Source organism: Scyliorhinus torazame, chromosome 7 (assembly GCF_047496885.1).
Source record: "Scyliorhinus torazame isolate Kashiwa2021f chromosome 7, sScyTor2.1, whole genome shotgun sequence".
Lineage (NCBI taxonomy): Eukaryota > Metazoa > Chordata > Chondrichthyes > Carcharhiniformes > Scyliorhinidae > Scyliorhinus > Scyliorhinus torazame.
Window position 1 is genome coordinate 66,530,461 of NC_092713.1, and position 19,210 is coordinate 66,549,670.

General features: G+C 47.4%; 1 protein-coding gene across 1 annotated transcript in view; it reads right to left on the minus strand.

Annotated features, from left to right (window-relative positions):
- Window positions 1–19,210, minus strand: part of pik3r3b (phosphoinositide-3-kinase, regulatory subunit 3b (gamma)) — a 755,907-nt gene that overhangs the window by 348,893 nt on the left and 387,804 nt on the right. The window lies entirely within an intron of this gene.

A 19,210-nucleotide genomic window follows, 5' to 3' on the forward strand; every position in this document is an offset into this window, starting at 1 on the left:
TCAACATGGATACCGATCCAAGGGAATCATGGGTTTGAGCCAGCGAGGTTGGATGCCAGGTTTCGGGGATGGGAGGAGCGAGAGGTGATAGAAGTGAAGGACTTATTTCGAGATGGGCGGTTTGCGCGTTTGGAGGAGTTGGGGATGAAGCCTAGGATCCCGCGAGGGAATGTTTTTAGGTATATGCAGGTGAGGGATTTTGCGAAGGTTTGCCCGACTATTCTGGTGGCACCACTCTCCTCACTGTTGGAGGGGGTGTTGTCAGTGATGGAGCTGGAGGGGTCAGTGATGGGGCTGTGGAATATATTGCCACAGGAAGTAGTTGATGCTAAAACATTGAATATATTCAAGAGGCACCTATATATAACACTTGGGGCGAATTGAATCTATGGGGAGAAAGAAGGATTAGGCTTGTTGAGTTGATGATCAGCCATGATCGTGATAAATGGCGAAGCAGGCTCGAAGGACCAAAAGGCCTCCTCCTGCTCCTATCTTCTATGTATGTATATATTTATGAGTCCAAGACAATCCAGAGAGACTGGGATAGCTGGGAAAAACCAACAGAATTCAGCACAGGTGCAGAGAGCTGAGGGAGAGACAAAAGTCCTGCAGGAGGCGATTGAGCCTTTCAGAACTAAAGGCACAAAAGTAAAGCCAACAGAATTGGAAGGGGCCAGGTTCTGGCAGAACCCGGCCGGTAAACCACGTCCCTAGTCTGGTGATTCTACTCCTAAGACACCTCATGGGCAACCAGCTCCCAGTCCACACCAATGCTCCCTGTTGACAGCTTCTGCAAAGCCTGAGGTATTGCTCAGGAAGACTGTCCTCCTCTATTGGAATGCACCGCAGGTCACTGAAAGGGGCAACACAGGTGGAGAATGTAGTCAAGAAGTCATATGGCATGCTTGCCTTCATTGGCCGAGGCATTGAGTATAAAAATTGGCAAGTCATTGTGATAATATACACACAAGTATATGATGGTGCACAGACAGACAGTAAGTGACACAAAGGATGACCAATGAACATACAGAACACAGCAGCCAATCACCAGACAGGATACGGCCACTATATAACCAGGGGGCACTAGTTTTCCCGCTCTCTTGTGTAGCCATCTGGGATGGCCATGTCCCGATTACAAAGTGGACACCCGCAAAGAATGCAGGGAAAATTGGACAATGCTAAGAAACAAGCAGGTGCAAGCTCTGTCTGTTGATTAGAACCTTAAACTCTCAGACAGGACAGAAACAACCAAGCAATCTACATACTAATGAGCCATCTCCGGGGATAAAAGGGAAACATTTAGATACACAATGTTAAGGCAGACTCCCCGGCGCCAGAAGAGGCTAAGACAAAGCAGACTAACAGTCACCAGGACACGCCCAGCGATCAGGGAACCACCCCTCTATTGGATGAAAATCGATACGACTGATTGAGAAAGACTCAATTAGTTGAGGCCAAGTTCAAGGCCCGCCCAAAAGCGCGCAAAGCCCTTTTTAGTATAAAAGGTATTCCCCAAGGGAGAATCTTTCTCCTTTGGCTTTGGCTCTCAGCAAAGAGAGAGACCAGCTGAGCAGCTACACCAGACCAAGTAAGTTCCAAGTCAACGCACGCTACGAGATAGACGCTCCTATTCGCTACACTGTACACAGCTCAACCCAGCAGCCTCAGAACCGAGCAACGGCCATTGTTCCTCTGACTGAGTGGGCACCCGAAGCTAAGTATAGGCTTAAGTAATAGTGGTAGTTTAGTTTGTAGAGTTTATGCATGAGTAGATTTGACTATGTGTAAATAAATGAACACTGCTTTTAAACTTACTAACTGGTGTGTCGAGTCATTGATCAGTATTTGGTTCTGAACCTTGTGGCGGTGTCGAAAGATACCTGGCGACTCTTGAGCAAACATGATTAAACAGAGCCAAATTAAGAGCCAACCAAACATTAGCAACACTTGGAATGCAGCCTCTGAGACAGTCAGAGCCTGTGAGCAACAACTAGAACATCCACCATGTGGTAGTAAGATAGTCTGGTCAGGTTAGCCTCAGGTCTCCAGTCAACTCAGCATAGTGTCAACCCACAGTGCAAGCATGTTTAATAGTTAAGAGTTTAATAAAATAGAGTTGCATTTCTTCAAGTGTTGGAAGCCTGTCTCTCTCTCTCTCTGCTACAGTAAACGCAGTCCTCGCAGACCCAGCTTACCCAACACATCATGGTGCCAGTGAGTCATGCTCGACGGACCCACCTTGAGATAGTCTGCCTTTGACCAGCGATCAGCCATCCGGTAACATGGACAGCGTCCGCTCTCCCCCGCCGCTCCGCATCGCCGGCAATCTCGGTGCGAACTGGAAGATTTTTAAGCAGAAGTTTCAGCTGTATCGTGAAGCCATCGACCTCGAGGCCGCATCGAAGGCCAGAAAGATTGCCCTCTTCCTCTCTACAGCCGGGGACCACACTATCCACATTTTTAACTCCCTCACCTTTGCTGAAGGTGAGGACAAGACAAAGTTCAAAACAGTCCTGCTGAAGTTCGACAGCCACTATGACATCAAAGTCAACGAGAGCTTTGAACGCTATGTGTTCCAGCAGAGGCTTCAGGGTAAGGATGAACCTTTTCAGTCCTTCTTAACCCACCTCCGTATCCTTGCGCAACCCTGCAACTACGGCTCCACTTCCGACTCCAAGATCCGCGACCAGATCGTTTTCGGGGTCCATTCCGATCCCCTTCACCAGCAACTCCTCAAAGTTAAGCAGCTCACCCTCACCATCACCATCGAAACCTGCGTCCTACATGAACACGCAAATGGCCGGTCCTCCCATATCAAGGCGACAGAGATGGCTCGGCAAGGCCCCCACAATGCGGAGTGGGTGCAGGCCGTAAAACAGCTCCAGGGCCTGAGTCTGGATGAGGGCAGCCATTTTGCATGCTTTTCCCAGGCTCCTGCGCATGCGCACAACGACCGAGGGGACGGCAAGGCTGAGGATCGAACTGCGCATGTGTGCACATCTTTCAACCGCACCGCGCTTGCCCAACGCAACGTCCTGACGCCGGCGTCATGACGTGCAACAACTGTGGCTCCGCCCACTTAAAGCGGCAATGTCCTGCAAAATCTCGCGCTGTCTCCAGTGTGGCAAGCTTGGCCACTACGCAGCCCTGTGCAGATCTGCTCAACTGCCCACCACACAGCAGTCCCAGGCATAGCGCTGGAACGTCCGGTCAGTGCAGCAACCCATTGCAGACGCCGACTCCGACATGGTTCCAGATCCAGACACCGAGGATCTCACATCCCCATCCCGGGTGGGCATCATCACCAAGCACACAATGCTTTCCAAAAAAAAGGCTAATCCACTCCCAGTGCTGAGCATTGAACCGGACGACAAGTGGTGTGCCACCTTTACGGTCAACGAATCTCGCATACGCTTCAGGCTGGACACCAGCGCTTCAGCGAACCTCATTTCGAAGTCTAACCTGGATACCATCCACGTCAAGCCAAGCATTCTTCCATCGGCCTGCCAGCTCATCGACGACAATGGCAATGCCATTGCTGCCAGTGGCTCATGCCAGCTTGTGGTTTCTCATCGTTCCTCAAGAGCCACCCTGCGATTCGAAATAGTAGCGTCCAACAAAGCTTCCTTGCTCGGTGCTCGGCCTGCAAAATCCTGAATCTTGTGCAACGGGTTCACTCCATGTCGCCCGCTGAGGCATCAGCCTCGCCAGATGCCACCTTTCAAACTCAATTAGATGACATCATAGCACGATACCACAGCGTCTTCGAGAGTATGGGCACACTCCCCTACACATACAAGATACTTCTGAAGCCGAATGCCACACCCATGGTTCATGCACCACGTCGGGTGCCGGCACCCCTTAAGGACCGCCTCAAGCAGCAGCTGCAGGACCTCCAGGACCAGGGCGTCATTTCTAAGGTCACGGAACCAACAGACTGGGTTAGCTCCATGGTTTGTGTCAAAAAACCATCAGGGGAACTTTGCATTTGTATCGACCCCAAAGATTTGAATCGTAACATCATGAGGGAACACTACCCCATCCCTAAGCGAGAAGAGCTCACTAGCGAAATGGCTCACGCCAAGTTATTTATGAAGCTGGATGCCTCCAAGGGGTTTTGGCAGATACAGCTAGACGCATCTAGTCGAAAGCTCTGCACTTTTAACACCCCATTCGGTCGTTAATGTTACAACTGGATGCCCTTTGGCATCATCCCCCCCTCGGAGGTGTTCCACCGAATAATGGAGCAAATGATGGAAGGCATCGAGGGGGTGCGAGTGTACGTCGATGACATCATTGTCTGGTCTACAACTCCTCAGGAACACATCGATCGCCTCAAGCGAGTGTTCCATAGGATCCACGAGCATGGCCTCAGACTCAATAGAGCCAAGTGCTCGTTCGGTCAAGCAGAAATGAAGTTCCTCGGCGACCAGATTTCACAGTTCGGTGTGCAGCCAGACACAGATAAGGTGTCGGCGATCACTGCTATGAAGACACCGGAGGACAAGAAGGTGGTCCTCCGCTTCCTAGGGATGGTCAACTTCCTTGGGAGGTTTATCCCCAACTTCGCATCTCACACCACAGCTCTTCGCAATCTTGTAAAAAAAACACCGACTTCAATTGGCTCCCCGCTCATGAGCGAGAGTGGTGTGAGCTCAAGGCGAAACTCACCAAGGCCCCGGCCCTGGCGCTTTTCGACCCTGCCAAGGAGATGAAGATCTCCACCAACGCGAGCCAGGCTGGCATTGGGGTAGTACTCCTCCAGCGTGACGAATCCTCCTCCTGGGCCCCAGTTGCATATGCATCTAGAGCCATGACCCCCTACTGAGCAGTGATATGCTCATATCGGGAAAGGGTGCCTGGGCCTCCTCACGGGGATTGACAAATTCCATGATTACGTGTATGGACTCCCCAAGTTTACGGTTGAAACGGACCACAGGCCACTGGTTCACATCATACAGAAGGACCTCAACGATATGACGCCACGCCCACAGTGCATCCTCCTCAAACTCCGACGCTATGATTTCAACCTGGTCTACACCCCGGGCAAGGAGCTCATTGTGGCCGATGCACTCTCTCGCTCCATCACCACACCGTGCGAGCAGTCGGACTTCGTCTGCCAGATCGACGCCCATGTTGAGTTCTGCGCATCCAACTTTCCGGCCACTGACAAAAGGGTCGTGCAGATTCGTCAAGAGACGGCCAGGGATCCTTTACTCCAACGGGTCATGCGCCATCTCACAGATGGTTGGCAGAAGGGCCAGTGCCCACAGTTCTACAATATAAAAGGCGACCTGGCAGTGGTCGATGGCATACTAAAGAAACTGGACAGGATAGTAATACCACAGAGTATGCGAGAGTTCGTCCTCGGCCAACTCCACGAGGATCACCTGGGGGTGGAAAAGTGTCGCCAGCGAGCCCGAGAGGCAGTATATTGGCCTGGCATCAATGACGACATCGTCAACACTGTCCTAAATTGCCCAGCGTGCCAACAGTTCCAGCTGGCTCAGCCGAAAGAGACTTTGCAGCTGCATGAACTGGTGTCGTCCCCATGGACCATGGTTGGCATTGATCTCTTCCACGCAAAAGGCCGGGACTATGTCCTCCTCGTGGAATATTTTTCAAATTACCCCGAGGTGGTCAGACTGCATGACCTCACATCAGCAACAGTCATCAGGGCGTGCAAAGAGACCTTTGCCCGTCATGGCATTCTACTTACGGTCATGCCAGATAATGGTCCGTGCTTCTTCAGTCAGGAGTGGACGGATTTTGCCCGACGGTACAATTTCACACACGTCACTTCAAGCCCCCACTACCCCCAGTCAAATGGGAAAGCAGAAAAGGGGGTAAAACGACTGTTGTGTAAAGCTGCTGATTCGGGTTCAGATTTTCACCTGGCACTGCTAGCCTATAGGGCGACTCCTTTGTCTGCTGGCCTGTCCCCAGCACAGCTGCTAATGAACCGCACACGACGGACGACGGTGCCAGCTAACCACGTCCCGGACCTTGACAATTTTCCGGCCCTGCAAAGAATGCAACTGTCTCGGGCCCAATGCAAGTCGGTGTATGATGCCCATGCCACAGAACTCCCTGCTCTGGTCGCTGCTGACCGACTTCGTGTTCAGCTTCCTGACGGTGGCTAGTCTGCCACAGCTGTGGTGGTCAAGCAAGTGGCCCTCGTTCGCATGCATGATGACTCTTTCTTCGCCGTAATAGGCGGGCACTGCAGTTGCTTGCACGCTCGCCACCTGAACGTGATGTCCCGCCTCGCCTGCTGATTCCTCAGGACCCACCCTTCCAAGAGGTCACCGATCTGCCGCTTCTGTTGCCACCGTCTACGTTGGACGCAGCTCCGCCCATTCCAGTGCAGGCGGCCCCTGACCCACCCTTGAGGCCGTCAACCAGAATTCGTTGCCCATCCACAGAGACTGAACTTATAGACTGAATGTTGCATTGCCTTGTGCTTTGTTTACACATCTGTACATATTGTTTCTTCCTAATTTGTTGTATGCCCTCTATCTGCACTAGACACCTTCCCATGTAAATACGTTCACGTATTTTGTATATAGTTCAGCTCCTACTCACGTAAATACGCTCACATACTTTGTACATAGTCAGGCTCATACACACACCCACTATTTATTGACACATACACACATTTTTTGAAAGGGGGGAGATGTCATAATATACACACAAGTATATGATGGTGCACAGACAGACAGTGAGTGACACAAAGGATGACCAATGAACATACAGAACACAGCAGCCAATCACCAGACAGGATACGGCCACTATATAACCAGGGGGCACTAGTTTTCCCGCTCTCTTGGGATGCAGCCTCTGAGACAGTTAGAACCTGTGAGCAACAACTAGAACATCCACCATGTGGTAGTAAGATATTCTGGTCAGGTTAGCCTTAGGTCTCCAGTCAACTCAGCATCGTGTCAACCCACAGCTCAAGCATGATTAATAGTTAAGAGTTTAATAAAATAGAGTTGCATTTCTTCAAGTGTTGGAAGCCTGTCTCTCTCGCTGCTACAGTAAACGCGTTTTTTAACCTGGTGTTGTAAGACTTCGTACAGTAAACGCAGTCCTCGCAGACCCAGCTTACCCAACACATCAGTCATGTTGCAGCTGTATAGAACCTTAGTTAGACCACACTTGGGGTATAGTGTTCAATTCTGGTCGCCACACTACAGAAAGATGTGGAGGCTTTAGAGAGGGTGAAGAAGAGATTTACCAGGATGTTGCCTGGTATGGAGGGCATTAGCTATGAGGAGAGGTTGAATAAACTCGGTTTGTTCTCACTGGAACGACGGAGGTTGAGGGGCGACCTGATAGAGGTTTACAAAATTATGAGGGGCATAGACAGAGTGGTTAGTCAGAGGCTTTTCCCCAGGGTAGAGGGGTCAATTACTAGGGGGCATAGATTTAAGGTGTGAGGGGAAAGGTTTAGAGGAGATGCACGAGGCAGGTTTTTTACACAGAGGGTAGTGGGTACCTGGAACTTCCTGCCAGAGGAGGTGGTGGAAGCAGGGACGATAGTGACGTTTAAGGAGCATCTTGACAAATACATGAACAGGATGGGAATAGAGGGATACGGACCCCGGAAGTGTAGAAGATTGTAGTTTAGATGGGCAGCATGGTCGGCGCAGGCTTGGAGGGCCGAAGGGCCGGTTCCTGCGTTGTACTTTACTTTTCTTTGTTCTCCACATCATCTTCCAGCTGGTACTTCAGTTGTCACAACACACAAAAGTGTGAACTAATCCAGCTGTTTGAATTTGCACTAAGCAACAAAATTATTATAGGTGTACGAATAGGATCAATGATAGATTGCAGACAGCTGGATAAAGCCTCTTTTACTCATGAGCTGACAAGTTCCTGTGTTTCTTATCTTGAAAGAATCTTGCTCTGAGTTAGTTGCAGCCCAGTTTCTGGCTGTAATAGCTATATAAATCCAAATACCTTCTGGGTAGAGATATTATTTCATAATTTCATTACTTGCTTCTCTAGAAAACCCTGGAAACTAAATCTTACTGTGAGTTTATAACCATGTATAGTTCTGTGTGAAATATTGTGAAAGTACAACAGCCTGGAACTTAATGCTCTGCTATATTATACTTTGTTGACAGCATCTGGTCGGTGTGAGGCAGCTATTAATAAGACAAATCAGGTACTCGGGTGTATCTGGACAACATTGGACTACAAGTCAGAATGAGATACACTGACATTGCTCAAATCATTGGCGGGGCTATTTTTGGAGTCTGCAATGCAGCTTACTCTGAAAATCATACAAGTACAGCAAGAAAGGTTTAAAGAAAATGAATCCACAACTTAGGGGTATTACGTTACAAAGAAACACTCATTGGAGAAAAGAGGGTTGAAGGGAGATCAGTCTAGCATAGAGCAGATAGAAATAAATAGTCTGGGGAGTGCGGGGCAATTAATATAGAATTAGAGGACTCAGCTATAATATACATAAAATTCATGAGCGAGATAGGGAATTTGAATTATCCTACAGAATAGTGGATTAGCTCCAAAGAAGGTATTTGATTAGAGGTCACTTGGTACTTTTCTAATAAAATGGGATCAATATTATGTTGAGAAGAAAGATTGAGGGTTCTAGAGAAGATTTATTCAGTGATTATATTTTTCAGGGAAGCCAGTGAAGGAAATGAGCATTCCTTGAAGTAGGAAATTAATAAGTGATGTGGAAAATAAATCCACAACGGAAAAATCATATTTGGACTTGGGAATGAGCTGACTTAATAGTCTGAATAGGTTGCTCACATTATGGATGGGATTTTGTACCCCTCCGGGGTGTATTTTCCAGTGGTGGGCAGCTTGCCATTGGCCAGTGACGGGATCTTCTGGTCCTGCCAATGTCAAGAGCGTTTTACGTTGTTTGCCGGCGGTGCCGGAAGATCCCGCTGGCTGGATGGCTGGAAAATTCATCTTGCAGATTTTAAAAATTCTTTGATGCAAATGCCAAATCTGAAGAAAGCGAGAACAAATTCCTGTTCAGCATTCAGACAAAATAACCCAGATTCCATTACAGCTCATGTGTCCTGGTTGTCTATTTGGTTTCTAAATATATGCAAAGCTAAAGACAGAACGGGACAGGAACGAGTATGTGTTGCACCCAATTTTTAGATATAAACCAGAAGCAAAGGATACCAACGTACACTGAGCTGGCCTGTGTCCAATACACTCAGGCATTGGTCCCCATGCTAAATTCATCAATTGTTCTTTTAGGCCCCCAGAACAAGAATGAACTCAAAGTAAAATCTACCTCAAACTAAATTCCAATGTTCCGGAACGGGCAAGTGAAAGCATGAACAACATGTGCACATGCAGTGGAGTTAAAAGCCCCATTTATTCCAGTGTGTATACAATTGTTTTACATTCAGTAACTCCAAAGCCTGAGTTCCACAGAATGCTGAGATACAGGTTTGTAAACCATGGTGTACCTTTCACTCGGAGTTTGAACGAGGGAGATTTATGGCCATTTTGTAACAATATTATTGCTTTACCTTACACGCAGGACTAAATATATCCCAGCTGGAGTTAACATTTTCTCGCAGCTGCAAATGAACTCACCAAATTAAAAAACTCCTGCAGGATTTTCCTGCCAAGAGATTTTTAATGGTAAGAACTGTTGATTACACTTCTGCCTATTGTGATTGAACATATTGTAATTGATGCCGAATGTAAAGCAGGAAATTAAAGGAGTCAGGTGCCATAAATGATGAGATTTGTAACTGTCACCTGAATACCAAGATTAGCACCTTTCAATTGTTCTAAAAGCATCTGTTATGCACACAATTAAGATACAATTGTAATTCGTTTGAACTAGTAGCAATGGGCTCCATAGTGATCGTGTGGAATAACAAACACAAATGGCGGCACAGTGGCACAGTGGTTGCCTCGCAGCGCCAGAGGCCTGGGTTCGATTCTGACCTCGGGTGACTGCCTGTGTGGACTTTGCACATTCTTTCCGTGTGTGCGTGGGTTTCCTCTGGGTGCTCCAGTTTCCTCCCACAGTCCAAAGATGGGCAGGTTAGGTGGATTGGCTATGCTAAATTGTCCCTAGGTGGTGTTATGGGGATAGGGTGGGGGATTCGGCTTAGGTAGGGTGTTCTTTCAGACACGATAGGCCGAGTGGCCTCCTTCTGCACTGTAGGGATTCTATGATTCTATGACTGTCAGGTTAATAATAACCACATTATCCCTTCATATGTCTTAATAACCTTCTTTTCTCTCCAATCATTTTCCTGCTTTACACTTTTCTTAACATTGTGATTTATGTTGGGTGTGTTATTATAGGCAGGGACATATCTCATCCAGTGACAGCTTAGTGAATGTAATGGGTTATCAATGGTTGAGAACATCATTGCCTTACCCTCAGCCAGTGTTTAGACCAGCCTAAAGACAAGTAATGCAATTAACTTGTACTTTTTACAAAACAAAGGTGGGCAGAGATGAATACGATGAGATTGTGGCATTACGGTGAAAACTAACACAAATACTGCCATGGGCCTACCTAAGCAGCAAGGGGGTTTGAATATTCATCTATCAGCGCCAAAAACAACTTCCCAACAAATAAAGTTGCCCTTTGTAGTAAAGTCGAGTACAATAAAAGTTAGCCCATTTTTTAGTTGAGATTAGTTCCGCTATCAGATTGTGCATTCAACAAGTTTATTATGTGTGTAATATTTATACAGAATGATTGATCACTAAAACTACAAACTCCCTTTTGTTGCATTGCCCAACCCGATAGCATTATGATTCTCTGATTAAAAAAGGTCGCTTGATTCTACTCATGCGTGTGATATAATGCCGGTTATCAGTATCAATTATCTATACACCTTTCCAGTAAATTGTTATGCATCTTGTCCATAAAAGATAAGCTGCCATACCTGTTATTTTCTTTCTAAAGCTAACTTGATATCTTGGCTTCAGTTATAAATACCAAATACTGATGATTAGAAGAAATGAGAATACCTTTCAGAACCAGGGGGTGGAATTTTCCTATATTTTTTCCAGAGTGTCAGGCTCTGACTGAAAACCGGTGTGCAGCTCTCCAGCTGCACGGCTGAGATTTTAGTCTAGATCTTGAGCCCCTCTGGAAAAAATAAATCAGTGGTGGTGTTTTAACACCTTCACAGTGTTAGAGCGAGGCCTGATAAAGCTGGCAGATTTGCTAGAAGCCTGTGGTGTGTGTGTGGGGGGGGGGGGGGGGGGTCCATCGTCCTTATTGTGGAACCCGATATTGGGAAGTGGGAGGGCCGCTGAAAGTCAAACTGCTACTCTTACCACCAATCACCCCTCCCCGTGACCCTGATCGTGCGAACCCCATTCCACCTTCACTCACATTTGGCCCAGAATTCCATGTCACCCTGGACCTCTGGTGGGTGCACTGTGGTCAGTTGCCACTATTCCCACTAGCACGAGCAGCAATGGACAGTTGCCAGCCTCCAATTAGCCGGCAGCTCTTGGCAGGCTGGACCTCCGCTGCCAGGCACCTTAATTACAGGAAAGGCCCGACAGTGGCCACTTAAGTATCCGAAGGGCCTTCCCCATGGAACTAACCGGGTTCCCCATTGTTCTCCAACCGGTGGGCAAGACACCTGTTGAATCCGATGGCCACGCTGCATTCGAAAAGCAGCTTGCCATGGCGCAGCATGGCCAATAAAAGCCGGGAGACTCTGTTCGTGGGATCTACACAGCTCACAACGCCTCGCGGGATGTAATACAATCTTGAGAGACGTTGCACTGTAAATCCAGCCCATTGTGGGCGGGATCACTTTTTAGAAAATCTGCATAATAGAGCAAGACAGCTAGACTCACTCTAATGTGCAGTTTCCCCAGGTACCCTAGGCATTAAGATCTCCCCTTTGCTTTGGACGCCTCAGGTGAGCGTCAATCAGCACTAGGCTCCACAAACGGGGACCAGATGGAATGGCACTGGTGGGGGTCTCCCAGGGGATAAGGGGCCCCAGGTGCATGTCCTTTGGGCAGGGTGGTACTCTGGCACGGCAGGTGCCACCCAAGCACCTGGCAGTCCCAGCCTGGCACCCTGGCAGTGCCAAGATACCAGGTGGCAGTCCAGCTGACAGGGCCACTGCAAAGGTGTAAAGCTGGCATTTTTTGTGTGGGTGCAATTGGGCTGGGGATGCCCTGCTGGAGGGTTGTGGGGTACAGGGACCCTTGCGGGTGGTCGGGTCAAGTCAGGGGCCTCAGCGATTAGGACACCATTTAAAAATGGCATCCTGATCTCTCTGTATACTGAGGGGTGGCCAGCAGAGCTCCTCAGTATAGAAAACGGGACTATGTGCGGCCTCGGCCGCGCGTTCCCTGCTGAGGCCCCAATTTAATGCGAGTGGCATTGTATAGCCATGTGATTCTCGGCGCAATGGGACAATGTTCCCATTTAGTTGAATCGCACCCATTATTTCTGTTTATGCAATTAAAGGGCAGGCGCATCTAAATTCAAACAGGGTTACATTTTGGAATTCAGAAATCAACCCGATTTGAATCATTTTGAACTATAAATTTGATTGAATGGTAATATGAACCTTATTTATTTTTCATCAGCTGTGAATATCTGAAGAATATTTTTGACCATTTTTTGTGTGAAATGGTTGCTCTATCTTAGAACATAGAACATAGAACAATACAGCGCAGTACAGGCCCTTCGGCCCACGATGTTGCACCGAAACAAAAGCCATCTAACCTACACTATGCCATTATCATCCATATGTTTATCCAATAAACTTTTAAATGCCCTCAATGTTGGCGAGTTCACTACTGTAGCAGGTAGGGCATTCCACGGCCTCACTACTCTTTGCGTAAAGAACCTACCTCTGACCTCTGTCCTATATCTATTACCCCTCAGTTTAAAGTTATGTCCCCTCGTGCCAGCCATTTCCATCCGCGGGAGAAGGCTCTCACTGTCCACCCTATCTAACCCCCTGATCATTTTGTATGCCTCTATTAAGTCTCCTCTTAACCTTCTTCTCTCCAACGAAAACAACCTCAAGTCCATCAGCCTTTCCTCATAAGATTCTCCCTCCATACCAGGCAACATCCTCGTAAATCTCCTCTGCACCCGCTCCAAAGCCTCCACGTCCTTCCTATAATGCGGTGACCAGAACTGTACGCAATACTCCAAATGCGGCCGTACCAGAGTTCTGTACAGCTGCAACATGACCTCCTGACTCCGGAACTCAATCCCTCTACCAATAAAGGCCAACACTCCATAGGCCTTCTTCACCACCCTATCAACCTGGGTGGCAACTTTCAGGGATCTATGTACATGGACACCTAGATCCCTCTGCTCATCCACACTTCCAAGAACTTTACCATTAGCCAAATATTCCGCATTCCTGTTATTCCTTCCAAAGTGAATCACCTCACACTTCTCTACATTAAACTCCATTTGCCACCTCTCAGCCCAGCTCTGCAGCTTATCTATATCCCTCTGTAACCTGCTACTTCCTTCCACACTATCGACAACACCACCGACTTTAGTATCGTCTGCAAATTTACTCACCCACCCTTCTGCGCCTTCCTCTAGGTCATTGATAAAAATGACAAACAGCAACGGCCCCAGAACAGATCCTTGTGGTACTCCACTTGTGACTGAACTCCATTCTGAACATTTCCCATCAACCACCACCCTCTGTCTTCTTTCAGCTAGCCAATTTCTGATCCACATCTCTAAATCACCCTCAATCCCCAGCCTCCGTATTTTCTGCAATAGCCTACCGTGGGGAACCTTATCAAACGCTTTGCTGAAATCCATATACACCACATCAACTGCTCTACCCTCGTCTACCTGTTCAGTCACCTGCTCAAAGAACTCAATAAGGTTTGTGAGGCATGCCCTACCCTTCACAAAGCCATGCTGACTATCCCTGATCATATTATTCCTATCTAGATGCGAGTCAATCTCTCTGTGCCACAAAGCACACATGGGTAGCGGTAATAGGCGGTTGACATGTTCACACAAGTTCTCCAATTTCCAGCTGGAGAAATTATAGGAAACTATAGTACTCTTCGGGAGGGTTTAAACTAATTTGGCAGGGGAATGGGAACCGGATTTGTAGTCCAGCAACTAAGGTAGCCGATATTCAGGACGCCAAAGCATGTAATGAGGCAGTGGGGAAGGGAACACTGACAAAGGAGAGTATTTGCAGGCACGGAGATGGGTTGAAGTGTGTATACTTCAACGCAAGAAGCATCAGGGATAAGGTGGGTGAACTTAAGGCATGGATCGGTACTTGGGACTACGATGTGGTGGCCATCACGGAAACTTGGATAGAAGAGGGGCAGAAATGGTTGTTGGAGGTGCCTGGTTATAGATGTTTCAATAAGATTAGGGAGGGTGGTAAAAGAGGTGGGGGGGGGTGGCATTATTAATTAGAGATAGTATAACAGCTGCAGAAAGGCAGTTCGAGGAGTATCACCCTATTGAGGTAGTATGGGTTGAAGTCAGAAATAGGAAAGGAGCAGTCACCTTGTTAGGAGTTTTCTATAGGCCCCCCAATAGTAGCAGAGATGTGGAGGAACAGATTGGGAAACAGATTTTGGAAAGGTGCAGAAGTCATAGGGTAGTAGTCATGGGCGACTTTAACTTCCCAAATATTGAGTGGAAACTCTTTAGGTCAAATAGTTTGGATGGGGTGGTGTTTGTGCAGTGTGTCCAGGAAGCTTTTCTAACACAGTATGTAGATTGTCCAACCAGAGGAGAGGCAATATTTGATTTAGTACTGGGTAATAAACCAGGGCAAGTGATAGATTTGTTAGTGGGGGAGCATTTTGGAGATAGTGACCACAATTCTGTGACTTTCACTTTAGTAATGGAGAGGGATAGGTACGTGCAACAGGGCAAGGTTTACAATTGGGGGAAGGGTAAATACGATGTTGTCAGACAAGAATTGAAGTGCATAAGTTGGGAACATAGGCTGGCAGGGAAGGACACAAGTGAAATGTGGAACTTGTTCAAGGAACAGGTGCTACGTGTCCTTGATATGTATGTCCCTGTCAGGCAGGGAAGAGATGGTCGAGTGAGGGAACCATGGTTGACAAGAGAGGTTGAATGTCTTGTTAAGAGGAAAAAGGTGACTTATGTAAGGCTGAGGAAACAAGGTTCAGACAGGGCATTGGAGGGATACAAGATAGCCAGGAGGGAACTGAAGAAAGGGATTAGGAGAGCTAAGAGAGGGCATGAACAATCTTTGGCGGGTAGGATCAAGGAAAACCCCAAGGCCTTTTACACATATGTGAGAAATATGAGAATGACTAGAGTGAGGGTAGGTCCGATCAAGGACAGTAGCGGGAGATTGTGTATTGAGTCTGAAGAGATAGGCGAGGTCTTGAATGAGTACTTTTCTTCTGTATTTACAAATGAGAGGGGCGATATTGTTGGAGAGGACAGTGTGAAACAGATTGGTAAGCTCGAGGAAATACTTGTTAGGAAGGAAGATGTGTTGGGCATTTTGAAAAACTTGAGGATAGACAAGTCCCCCGGGCCTGACGGGATATATCCAAGGATTCTATGGGAAGCAAGAGATGAAATTGCAGAGCCGTTGGCAATTATCTTTTCGTCCTCACTGTCAACAGGGGTGGTACCAGGGGATTGGAGAGTGGCGAATGTCGTGCCCCTGTTCAAAAAAGGAACTAGGGATAACCCTGGGAATTACAGGCCAGTTAGTCTTACTTCGGTGGTAGGCAAAGCAATGGAAAGGGTACTGAAGGATAGGATTTCTGAGCATCTGGAAAGACACTGCTTGATTAGGGATAGTCAGCACGGATTTGTGAGGGGTAGGTCTTGCCTTACAAATCTTATTGAATTCTTTGAGGAGGTGACCAAGCATGTGGATGAAGGTAAAGCAGTGGATGTAGTGTACATGGATTTTAGTAAGGCATTTGATAAAGTTCCCCATGGTAGGCTTCTGCACAAAGTAAGGAGGCATGGGATAGTGGGAAATTTGGCCAGTTGGATAACGAACTGGCTAACCGATAGAAGTCAGAGAGTGGTGGTGGATGGCAAATATTCAGCGTGGATCCCAGTTACCAGTGGTGTACCGCAGGGATCAGTTCTGGGTCCTCTGCTGTTTGTGATTTTCATTAATGACTTGGATGAGGGAGTTGAAGGGTGGGTCAGTAAATTTGCAGACGATACGAAGATTGGTGGAGTTGTGGATAGTAAGGAGGGCTGTTGTCGGCTGCAAAGAGACATAGATAGGATGCAGAGCTGGGCTGAGAAGTGGCAGATGGAGTTTAACCCTGAAAAGTGTGAGGTTGTCCATTTTGGAAGGACAAATATGAATGCGGAATACAGGGTTAACGGTAGAGTTCTTGGCATTGTGGAGGAGCAGAGAGACCTTGGGGTCTATGTTCATACATCTTTGAAAGTTGCCACTCAAGTGGATAGAGCTGTGAAGAAGGCCTATGGTGTGCTCGCGTTCATTAACAGAGGGATTGAATTTAAGAGCCGTGAGGTGATGATGCAGCTGTACAAAACTTTGGTAAGGCCACATTTGGAGTACTGTGTACAGTTCTGGTCGCCTCTTTTTAGGAAGGATGTGGAAGCTCTGGAAAAGGTGCAAAGAAGATTTACCAGGATGTTGCCTGGAATGGAGAGTAGGTCTTACGAGGAAGGGTTGAGGGTGCTAGGCCTTTTCTCATTAGAGCGGAGAAGGATGAGGGGCGACTTGATAGAGGTTTATAAGATGATCAGGGGAATAGATAGAGTAGACAGTCAGAGACTCTTTCCCCAGGTGGAACACACCATTACAAGGGGACATAAATTTAAGGTGAAAGGTGGAAGATATAGGAGGGATATCAGAGGTAGGTTCTTTACCCAGAGAGTAGTGGGGGCATGGAATGCACTGCCTGTGGAAGTAGTTGAGTCGGAAACATTAGTGACCTTCAAGCAGCTGTTGGATAGGTACATGGATTACGGGAAAATGATATAGTGTAGATTTATTTGTTCTTAAGGGCAGCACGGCAGCATTGTGGATAGCACAATTGCTTCACAGATCCATGGTCCCAGGTTCGATTCCGGCTTGGGTCATTGTCTGTGCGGAGTCTGCACGTCCTCCCCGTGTCTGCGTGGGTTTCCTCCGGGTGCTCCGGTTTCCTCCCACAGTCCAAAGATGTGCGGGTTAGGTGAATTGGCCAATGATAAATTGCCCTTAATGTCCAAATTGCCCTTGGTGTTGGGTGGAGGTGTTGAGTTTGGGTAGGGTGCTCTTTCCAAGAGCTGGTGCAGACTCAGGGGGCTGAATGGCCTCCTTCTGCACTGTAGATTCAATGATAATCTATGATTAATCTAGGACAAAGGTTCGGCACAACATCGTGGGCCGAAGGGCCTGTTTTGTGCTGTATTTTCTATGTTCTATTAGTAGGGTTTGGGGGTGAATTTCAGTCAGGTATCTCCTTCCCTGTGGAGGATGGAAGCTGCCAAGGTGCCATTTGCTGGTGTTCAAATATCCATTCAAACCAGAGAAACCTCTTAGCTTTATTGAAGCTATTAGATTCAGCAAGGGTTTTCCTTTGGATCAATGTTGAACATTTTGACCTGCTCCAATTACATTCTATAATATTCTTAGGAGTTGATTGATATCTTTATTACTTCAGTAATATTTTATGAAGATTGAGGCGATGCATGTCGCAGATGATTAGCCCAGATTTTGGCTCCAGGACTGAAAAAATAATGCTACTACACATCAGCATCTTAAAAACTGGATTGGAATGATCACCAAATCCTATATCTTGTAATTTAGTTATTAAAAAGCAATAGTAAATTAGTTTTAGTATCAATGTTGCGATCATGTTTGATTTTAATAAGTGAATGATTCCAAATGTTTGCACTGAAGACAATATGCAGTGTTTTTTTTAGAAATCATTCATGGGATGTGGGCGTTGCTGGCGAGGCCAGCATCCATTGCCTATCCCGAATTGCCCTTGAGTTGCCTTCCTGAACCGCTGCACTTTTTGTGCTCAACATATTGCTTTTAAAATCTATATATTTTTATTGTTTTTTGCATTTGCTTGTAACAATATTGCAAACAGAAAGACAAAAACATAAACAGAAAAATAAAACAAATAAAGGGAAAACTGAGTAATCAGGTGTGAATACTTATGAAACATATATACAGCTACGAAGCCTGTTAGGATTGGGCTCCCAGTGATCGGTTACTCCAACTGTATTATTTGGCTATTTACATGTGGATGCATGGTGTTAAAACATACCAGGGGCATGTTTGCGGCAACCCTGATGTACCCCGTTGGTGTTGCCATGGCCACACCCATGGGCTCGCCTTCCTTCGCTGCCCTTTGGTTCCTCTGCCCTGCTTCCTCTGTACTCTGGGGCCTTCCCTTCTCTTATCCCCCCTTCTGTTCTTCCTTTGTCTGTTTCGGTCCCCCTTCCCCCCACCTTGAACCTCCCTCTCTCTCTTATTGGTTGCCAGTCATGAACAGGACTTCAAACAGGTTGGGAATTTGCTTCCACGTGTTCCGGAGGCCTTTCTCTGATCCTCTGATGGAGAATTTTATCTTTTTCAATTTGAGGAATTCTGCTAAGTTGGACAGACAGTCTGCGGCCTTGGGTGGTGTTGCTGACCTCCAGCCAAGCAGGAGGCTCTGGAGAGCAAACAGGGAGGCAAAGGCTAGGGCATCTGCCCCTCTCTCCAGAGCCAGAGCTCTGGCTGTTCTGATAATCCGAAGACCGCCACTAGTGGGCATGGCTCCACCTCATTCCCACAATGTCAGACATGGCCTCGAAAAAGGCAGTCCAGTACCCGACAAGTCTGGGGCGAGACCAGAATATGTGGCACCATCCACATTTGTCCTCCACCTCTGAGAAGAACCTGCTCATATATGTTCTGGTCAAGTATGCCCTGTGCGCTAACTTTAGCTGCATCAGGCTCATCCCTGTACACGAGGAGGTGAAGCTAACTAACCCTATGCGGTGCTTCAATCCAGAGTCCTCCCCCTATATCCGGGCCTACCTCTTCCAGCATTTTCCCATGTCTCATCCAGCGGTCCCCTTACCTTCTCTAGCAGTCGTCCGTACATGTTAATTCAGTTATCGTCCCCTAGTTCGTCCGATGCCAGTAGTCTGTCCAGTAGGGTGTGTCTGGGTAGCTAGGGGATCGTTGCAGTCGCCTTGTGGAGTAAGTTCCTTAGTTGCATGTAC